The sequence below is a fragment of the Pristis pectinata genome, chromosome 12 (assembly GCF_009764475.1).
Source record: "Pristis pectinata isolate sPriPec2 chromosome 12, sPriPec2.1.pri, whole genome shotgun sequence".
Lineage (NCBI taxonomy): Eukaryota > Metazoa > Chordata > Chondrichthyes > Rhinopristiformes > Pristidae > Pristis > Pristis pectinata.
The window spans coordinates 48,050,922-48,060,718 of record NC_067416.1 but is presented as its reverse complement, the minus strand read 5'-3'; the positions used below and the strand labels follow the sequence as shown (position 1 = coordinate 48,060,718).

Below are 9,797 nucleotides of genomic sequence, written 5' to 3'. Positions count from 1 at the left end.
ATAAAGCTGAAAAATCGATTTCCTCTTAATTACAAAGATAAAAGTAGATATCGGGAAGCCAGGAGGTTTTCATTCTGCATTTATTGCAATGGAAGGCTACATACAGGATAAAACGCCATCTTCTGGCGATTCAATAACTTGCTAATATCTCTGAAGTATTTTCAAAATTACTACAAGATCAAAACCCGTTTAATGTTTTCGGTTGCTGGTCACAATTTTCTCGGATGATGAGGTTCGTGAAATATCTCAGCAGTTGAAGCATAATCTGCAGGGTGACGACGGTTTGTAATAAAAATTAAAGTGACCGATTCGGAAGCACAAACAACTGTGAATTTAACTTAAGAAGACAACACTTCCAAATTATTAGCCAGTAAATCACGGAGAATTAGACGCAGTATTTAAAACTGTCGGTTAGAAAGAGTGACAAATGAACGTAGGTTGACCGCGAGATTTACTTTACTTCTGACCAAATTCGTCGTGAGGGACGGATCTCAAACCAAACAGCTAAAGGTGGTCCCCTTTTCCCAGTCCTCTGCCGTCACGTTTAGTTTGCTGGCAACTGAGCTGGAGCCGCTTTCCTTATAGGTGTCAGGTTGGATGGAGTATCACGAATCCAAAAGTATGTCATTGTCCATCCAGCCGATGTATATATCTTCCAGGTAAAAACCGGTGGCTAGGCAAAGTAGGGTCCCTGATTTCTTCGCTTGAATCTCATCCGATGATGGGTGCAGTAAGTACTTTTCGGACGTTGCATTTCAGCAACTGGACAGAGAGCAAAATCTGTTAAACTTGTTCCGTCTGTGACCTGAACTTTATTCTGTCTCTTCACGGGACTCAGCTGAGGTCAATTAACTCAACGTGAATATCAATGAACTCAACAAATGAGATCAGCATTCTGATCCAGCGCTTGCACGCTTGCCAAATAAATAGAGTTGTATATAACCTCTTGTCAATAAAATTATCGTTTAGAATTTTGCAGTTGCATTTCTGAGAAAGTGTTTATTATTATCCAACGCAACCAGATGTGTTTTCAATATTCTTTTCTATTTGGGTTGATGTCTAGCATTATATGTTGAACGCAGACCAACAGCTGAAGGACGATTCAATTTTTCATTCTATTGACTAGATGATGACTGGCAATGTCCCAAAGTTAATTTTATGGACAATGTGGTGGTCTCTGATCGACTGTTAATTGCGCTTACCCTTGGAATTTTTGGTGGAGACTTTCACTGGTGTTGGCAGTTCACTGTCTTCTACGAGACATAGGTATTCAACCCCACTGTTCCAATCCTCCACGCTGACCTTCAGCTTGCTGACGATGGCGGATTTACTTTTCCTGCACTCAGGACCATGGGTATCTACTCCTTCCATTCTTAGATGCCCCGCAACACGCCAGGAGTCCTTGACGTTTTGTAAATCGGCACAAATCACTTCACAAACGATGGTTGCTCTCCGAAGCATCCAGATCTCTTCAAAGGATGGTTTATGTATGGTGGCAGTAAGGTCAGTCTCACTGCAATCCTCTGGAGACAAAAGAGAGAAATTATTATTTTCAAATTGCCATGTTCAAGCTGCGGATAATAACAATTGCAACCAGGTTAAGATAACCTAATAGTCCCGCTTACTGTATTTTCTCCGATTATTTCTTCTTAGCCAGTAATGCACACCCGCCTTACCAGCTCGGATCCTCTGTTTTCGTTGGATAATTTACTCAATAATATTTCCACTCATTAATACCACAATGCAGGAATTATGTTGACATAACTGTAACTGTCACTAATTTCCCCCGTTCCTCGGATGCAAACGTTCAGCCATTCGATTGACTAAAGATCCAAGGCAAATGTTATCCGTAGCCTGAACGTGGCTGCCTCTAAGGTGCTTCACATAAAATGGCCAAATCGTTTCCCTCTTCTAATCCATAGTTTGATTCTAAAACCAGATTGGCCGGCTGGTACAAATAAGCAGAAAGTCACACTCAGTGTCAACCATTTTCTCCGTTATGAATGGAGTATAATGCGCTTTGAAAAATAAATCAAAAGCATAAAATAACTTCTAAAAATGAGCGCCATTGTTTGGTTGACATTCAGTGCACCATCAATTTACAGAACTGACATTCTTCTGTCCAATATTTCCCGAAATGTTTCGTGGAAGTGATTGCACCAGAAATATGAAAACGTGCCTTTAATTTCAAATTGAAACGGTTTCTATACCTTATATTTCTATAAAATGTAAGGGAGTGAACATATTTCTGGTGAGTTCTTACTGAATGTATACTCTAAAATTATCGAAACCTTCTGCAATTTATTTACCTATAAAAATAACTTTAATATCCAAAGCATTCCATAAAGTACAATAGGATTTAATTTTTTACACTTAAATTTGCCCAAGTCATTCCATGATGCCAATCCGACAGAGGACAATGTGGAGCAAAGTGTTTATGGGGCAATGAGTATAACTTGCTTTTTCGTTCGGGTTTGAACAGGTAATGAGATCCCTGATTTAGCTGCATTAATTGACATCAATCCTTAAATGCCATAGCACACATCATAAGATCTGTTGTATTAGATTTGGATATATTTTGATTTCCAAAAACTGCTGCTCCTTGGTGATGATGGTCGAGGTGTTGGAAGGTCGCTTGGATGGCGAGGGGCAGCAAATGTATTAGCAAGTGAGAAATAAATGTGAATCCTCCAAATGATTTAAACGCAAAGGAGGGAGTGAAATAAATAACAGCAGAAAACGTATCCTGTGAATTGTATTATGTGGAATCATCCTACTATTAAAATATGCGCGTCAGTCTCCTTATAAAGAAGCAGCTCGCAAAATTACCTTAACATACATTTATTTTCTTGCAACTCCTTTAGCAGTGTGAGCCCCTAAAGATGCTTTATATATGCGGGCTGAAGTTACTCCAGGACAGCCACCACGAACGTCCCCTGAGTATGTGTCCAGAAGAGAACGTTCTTGCTTGGCCACCAGAAAATGCAATGATCAATAACCTACTTTGCAGAGATCGTGTTGCGTTCTATTCAATCCTTGCGTCAACGGAGTCACAGAGATGACGACTTCTACCAGAAAAGGGATCTGGGCTCTCCTTGTTAACCTTGACGTCCATGACCCTGTTTAACTTGCAAACATCCATAGTAAACTCAGCGAAAATCAAAGCTGAAAAAACTGGCCGGTAAAAGATGAATAATTTACATTCAAAATAAACCGGTATTTGATGATTTTTTTAAAAGAATCATTTTGTTACGGAGCATGGATGCAGCTGGTATGACAAACATTTATTTACCATCCAGAATTTCCTTTGACAAAGTGAGCTGAATTCCTGAACTGTTGCAGTGTTTATGCTGAGTCAAAACCAGCACTGCTCTTGGGCAACATGTAGACCGAGTGAAGATGAAGGAAAGACGATTAATTTCCAAGTGAGAATGTGATGCGCCTGGAGGAGAACATATGAGTAAAAGCATTCTTGTGTATCCAAAGCCCTTGTCCATCTTGGTGGCTGGGGTTTGGGGGATACTGTCAGAGTAGTGTTGGTAAATCACAACAGTGCATTTTGTATATGTTACACGGTACAGCGGATCTTCGCCATTGGTGGAGGAAATCAGGGCTTATGGCCGGGATGGCTGGAGCTAATAGGGGATCGCGGCGATCGGTACTGGGGCCTCAGTTGCTCTCAGTCTATTTCAATGACTTGACTGTGCGGACTATGTGCAATATGTCCATGTTTGCTAAGAATACAAAGCAGGTGGCATTGTGGGCTGTGATGAGGACTCAGAGCGACTTTAGTGGGATGTGGACAAGAAAATAAATGGACAATTACTTAACAGAAAGAACATAAGGGGGCAAAGGGAGGCCATTGACTTTACTAGAAATGAGTAGAAAGACAGGGAATACGGTAAATGGTCAAAACTGAGAAGTGTTTGTGTTCAGCGTGAAACGTTGAATGTTGAGTAGGTTGTTATAACTGTATTTCAGCAGATAGTTATTGCCTGAGACGTACGTGGTATAAATATTACTTGGCACTCGCAGCCAATGTTGGAATAGCAAGCAGGCATGGACAGCCTCATTTGTTGAAGTGTTGTGAATGGATTTGAACAATATGAATTCAGAATTGAATATCTGACCTTACTATGGAAAGAAGTGCATGAATGAAGTAGCTGAAGGTAGTTATGCGCAGCTCCGAGAATCACTTACGATGATGTAATGGTGCTTGGGTAATTGATCCTCATTATTTTGTTACGAACCAGCAAAAAAAGAAACACACTGAGTCATGATTCAGTGTCGAGAACTATTTCATTAATCACTACTTATGATAATAAGAAAAAAAAAGTAAAAATGTTAGTATGGTAGAAGTATAAATGTTAAACCTTGTTATTAACCCCCAAAACTAAACTCTTCGTGTGTGTGCGGCAAAGTCCCAAACTCCAAGTCCAGGAATGGTTATTAAAGTTCAGTTCAGCAAACCATAAGGTGAAACATGAGCGAAGGCTTCTTCAACAACCATTGTTGTCTGAAGATAAGACGTAGTTGTAGAGAACAAAGAGAGAGTAATTACGAAATCCAAATGTGCCACGATGGAACCCAAACGACACTTCAGTGTTTACTCGGTAGTGACTTCCTCACCCCGAAAAGCATCCGAATTGTTGTGGTCCACACAAATACCTGTTTCCTTCTACAGGTCAGCAACAAAGTGAACTCCACCGGATTACTTCCAAATTCCATCCGTGGATTTCAGTGGCAGACACAGTTATTGTTTCTCATCCATCGATAGAGAAACTGGCCGGCTGGTGTCTCTCTCTCTTCTCTCTCTCTCTCTCTCTCTCTCTCTCTCTCTCTCTCTCTCTCTCTCTCTCTCTCTCTCTCTCTCTCTCTCTCTCTCTCTCTTCGACAGACTGATTTCTTCAACAACGTCATTACGTCTGCTACCTTCTGTTGAAGTGAGCACGCCCCACACACACTCACACACACACAACTATCTCTTATCTTAAAAGGACATTCACTGAGTCCTTAACACCTCTCACCTAAGAAGAATTTTCCCAAGAAAAATTTTAACCGCACATATTGTTAGTAATGTTAATAATTATCATGCTTTACAATTACAGAATATAAGATTAGTAAAGATATATGTTTCCCATTTAACATCGAGAAAGACAGTCAGCAATCACGTTGTCTTTGCCTTTAATGTGAGTTATCACGAGATCAAACTCTTGCAAAATTAAACTCCAGTTTAACAGCCTTTTGTTCTTGTTTTTGACTCGGCTCAGAAATACCAATGGGTTATGATCTGTATACACAGTCAATGGTTTCTGAGCGGTGCAAAAACATACACTGAAATGTTGTAAGGCTAAAACTAGCACAGAAGGCTGTTAACGTTGTGGTTCCAGCCATCGCACTTTTTTTCCCATAGTCAATCGATTTCAGGTTTACCACATATGTGGTCCACGTTTGACCCAATGTTCTGATAAGTTTGGCCTTTTCATGGTCCTGGCGAATCCCAAATTTGGCATTAATGAGCACGTTGCTGGTGGGTAATTGCGGTTTGGCAATGATTTGGAATGCACTGGCTGGTCGTTAATTAAATGGATTCGAATCGCCTTACTTTCGGGGGACAGGAATTGCCTCGCCAATTATTCACAGTGCGGCGTAGGCTTCTGTGCTGTAATTGCATTGGACCAATTAGCTCTGGGCTCGAAGACACAAGGGACTGTAGATTCTGGAATCTGCAGCAACACACAAAAAGCTGAAGTAACTCAGCGGGTGATGCAAGGTTGAAGGAGAGAAATGGGCAGGCAAATTTTCGGACGGAGATCCTTCATCTGGACTGGGCCAAAGCCCTTAAGAACTGTTTCCCTCGATTGATACTGCCTGACCTGTTGTTTTCCTCCTGTTTTTTTTGTGTGGAGCTATAGGCGCTTCTTGTTCCCCAGAGTAAGTTTTCATTACTGGAACAATTGTTGCTCGAGTACACTGTCTTCCTTGTGGAATGGGACCAAATGCTCCAAAGGACTACAGTTTATAAATATGACTTCGTATCGATATTCAAAGTACTACCTTTCAGTTTTCCCACAACACAGTCACAGTCTAGTCAGAACTAACAACTTCGTGGCCTGACCATCCCCCTGTTCACGGAGGTGTTCTTGCTACGTAAGGGTTGGATATCATCGAAACCCCGGCTATCACCAAGCGAAATGCAAAAGAAAACTCGCCAAAATTAGGATGAAAAAGTCCATAGAACCATAGAACCATCGAACAATACAGCACAACACAAGCCCTTCGGTCCACCATGTTGTGCAGACCTTTAAACGATGCCAAAGACTATCTGACCCCTTCCTCCCACATATCCCACAATTTAAATTCCTTTATATGCTTATCTAACAATCTCCTGAACTTCACCAACATATCTGCCTCCACCACCACCCCAGACAGCGCATTGCATTCAGCAACCACTCTCTTGGTGAAACACCACCCTCTGATATCTCCCTTGAACTTGCCACCCATTGTTTGAAAGCCATGCCCTCTTGTATTGAGCATTGATGCCCCGGAAAAGAGGCGCTGGCTGTCCAATCTGTCTATTCCTCTTAATATTTTGTATTTCTCTATCATGTCCCCCTCATCCTCCTTCTCTCCAATGAGTAAAGCCCTAGCTCTCTTAGTCTCTCCTCACAATCCATACACTCCAAACCAGGCAGAATCTTGGTAAATCTCCTCTGCACCCTTTCGAACGCTTCCACATCCTTCCTATAATGAGGCGTCCAGAACTGGACACTGTATTCCAAGTGTGGTCTAACCAGAGTTTTATAGAGCTCCATCATTACCTCGCAGCTGTTAAACTCGATCCCAAGACTTACGAAAGCTAACATCACAAAAGCTTTCTTAACTACCCTATCCACCAGTGGTAAAGGAACCAATAGCAAAGAGTGATTGAAATCAGTTTCAAATGTGAGAAGGAGAAGCTGATAACTGGTGATTCTATATATCAGTGGAACAAAGGAAATTAGAGTGGCATGAGAGAGGTGCTGGTCAATATTGATTGGAGGGACGGCAGAGCAGAAATGGATGGAATTTCTACAAGAAATAAGTAAAATGCATGTTACAAGAAAAAAAGGTTTTGAAGGGAAAAAAGGCACTACAAGGAAGCAAAAATTAGTGGGAAAACAGAAGACTGGGAAACTTTTAAAAACGTGCAAAAAGAAGCTAAGAAGGTCATTAGGAAAGAAAAGATGAATTATGAAAGAAAGTTGGGAGATAACATTCGAAAAATACTAGGTTTTTTTTTAAAATAGATAAGGAGTAAAAGAGAGACACGGGTTGATATAGGAACAATCGATAACGGTGCGGGAGAGATTATAACGGATGATAAAGAGATGGCAGACGAACTAAATGAGTATTTTGCATCGGTCTTCACTGTGGAGGACATCAGAACTATAGCAGATAGTCAGGGGTCTCAAGGAATGGAACTGAGTTCAGTTAAAACTACTAGAGAGAATGTACAAAGAAAAGTAAATGGACTAAACACTGATAAGTCTCCCGGCCGGATGAGGTGCATCCCCGGCTTCTGAACGAGGTGGCTTTAGAGATTGCAGAGGCACTGGTGATAATTTTCCAGGAATCGATAGACTCCGGCATGTTTCCGAAGGACTGGAAGGTCGCAAATGTGGTTCCGCTGTATAAAAAGGTGGGAGGCAGCATAAAGGAAATTACAAACCTATTAGTCTGACATCGGTGGTGGGAAAGTTATTAGAATTGATCCTCAAGGATGAGGTTATGGAATACCTAGAGGTGCAAGGCAAGATGCGTCCAAGCTAACATGGTTTCGTGAAGGGAAGATCCTGCCTGACCAACCTATTGGAGTTTGTTGAAGAAATCTCAGGTAGGGTGGATAAGGGAGGGGCGGTAGGTATTGTTTATTTACACTTTCAAAAGGCCTTCGACAAGGTGCCGCACAAGAGACTGATTAATAAGATGAGAGGTCATGAAATGACTGGTAGGATAACAGAATGGGTGGAACATTGTCTGGTTGGCAGAAAGCAAAGGGTGGGAATAAAAGGATCCTGTTCTGGTTGGCTACTGGTTACTAGTGGTGTTCCGCAGGGGTCGGTGTTGGGGCCGCTTCGTTTTACTCTGTACCTTAACGATTTTGATGATGGAGTAAATGATTTTGTGGCTAAGTTTGCAGATGACACTAGGATAGGTGGAGGAGTAGGGAGTATTGAGGAGAGAGGAAGGTTGCAGAGAGACCTAGATAGTTTAGGAGAATGGGCAAGTATATATGAGATCAATGTTGAGAAATGTGCAGTTGTACACTCTGAAAACAGAAATAAACGGGCAGATTATTATCTAGAAGGGGAGACAATTCAAAGTACAGAAGTACAAAGGGACTTGGGGGGTACTCGTGGAGGATACCCTAAATTTTAACCACCAGGTCGGATCGGCGGTAGGTAAGCGAATGTTATGTTAAAATTCATTTCGAGAGGTGTAATGCATAAAAGTAAGGAAGCGTTGATGAGTCTCTACGGGGCACTAGTGAGGCCTCATTTGGAATACTGTGTGCAATTTTGGACCCCATATCTTGGGAAGGATCGAGAGTGTTCAGTGGAGATTTACGAGGATGATTCCGGGAATGAAAGGGCTTACATATCATGAGCGTTTGTCGGCTCTTGGACTATACCCACTGGAGTACAGAAAATGAGAGGGGACCTCATAGGATAATTTAAATAGTTGAAAGGACTGAACAGAGTAGATGTGGCCAAGCTCTTTCCCTTGGTGGGTGAGTCGGGGACCATAGTGCACAATCTTAGAATTAGAGGGTACAGGTTTAAAACAGAGATGAGGAGAAGTTTCTTTAGCCAAAGGGTAGTGAATTTATGGAATACCTTGCCACGTACAGCAGTAGAGGCCAGATCATTGGAGGAGTTTAAGGAGGAGACAGATAGATATCTAATTAGTCAAGGTATCAAGGGATATGGGGATAAGGCCGGGCATTGGGGTTAGAATAGTTTCTTGTCTCATGGAGCAGACTACCCCCGCCCCCAATTTCTTTTTTTCTTTTTCTCCTTTTCTTTGGAACAGACTCGATGGGTCTAATGGACCACTTCTGCTCCCTTGTCTTATTTCATCTTGTGATCACCTGAAATATAACTTTCAGTGATCTGTGGATATGAACCCCCAGATCCCGCTGCTCCTCCACACTACCCAGAATTCTGTCATTAACCTTGTACTCCTCCTTGGAGTTTGTCCTTCGAAGCTGTAACAACTCACACTTCTCTGCATTAAACTCCATCTGCCACTTCTCAGCCCAGCTCTGCATCCTATCAACATCCCACTACAAGGTTCCACAGCCCTCCACACTATCCACAACAACATCGACCTTTGTGTCGTCTGCAAACTTGTTAACCCACCCTTCCTCCCCTTCATCCAAGTCATTAGTAAATATCACGAAAAGTACAGGTCCCAGAACAGATAATTGTGGGACACCACTAGTCACAGCCCTCCTATTTGAATGCACTCTCTCCACCATAACTCTCCACTTTCTATAGGCAAGCCAAGTCTGTATCCACATGGCCAAGCCTCCCTGGATCCTATGTCTTCAGACCCTCTGAAGAAGCCTACCATGTGAAACCTTTTCAAATGCCTTACTAAAATACAAGAAGACCAGATCAGCTGCTCTACCCTCATGAATATTCCTCGTCACTTCCTAAAAGAACTCCTTCAGGTGTGTGAGACATGATCTTCCCTTTACCAAGCCATGCTGGCTGTCCCTAATCAGTCCACGATTCTCTAAATGTTCATAG

The 9,797-nt window shown here is 41.9% G+C and overlaps 1 pseudogene; it reads right to left on the bottom strand.

The window, feature by feature from the left end:
* Positions 1-385: 385 nt before the first annotated feature.
* The window catches only part of LOC127576969 (immunoglobulin heavy constant gamma 1-like), a 28,238-nt pseudogene continuing 18,826 nt past the window's right edge, over positions 386-9,797 (bottom strand).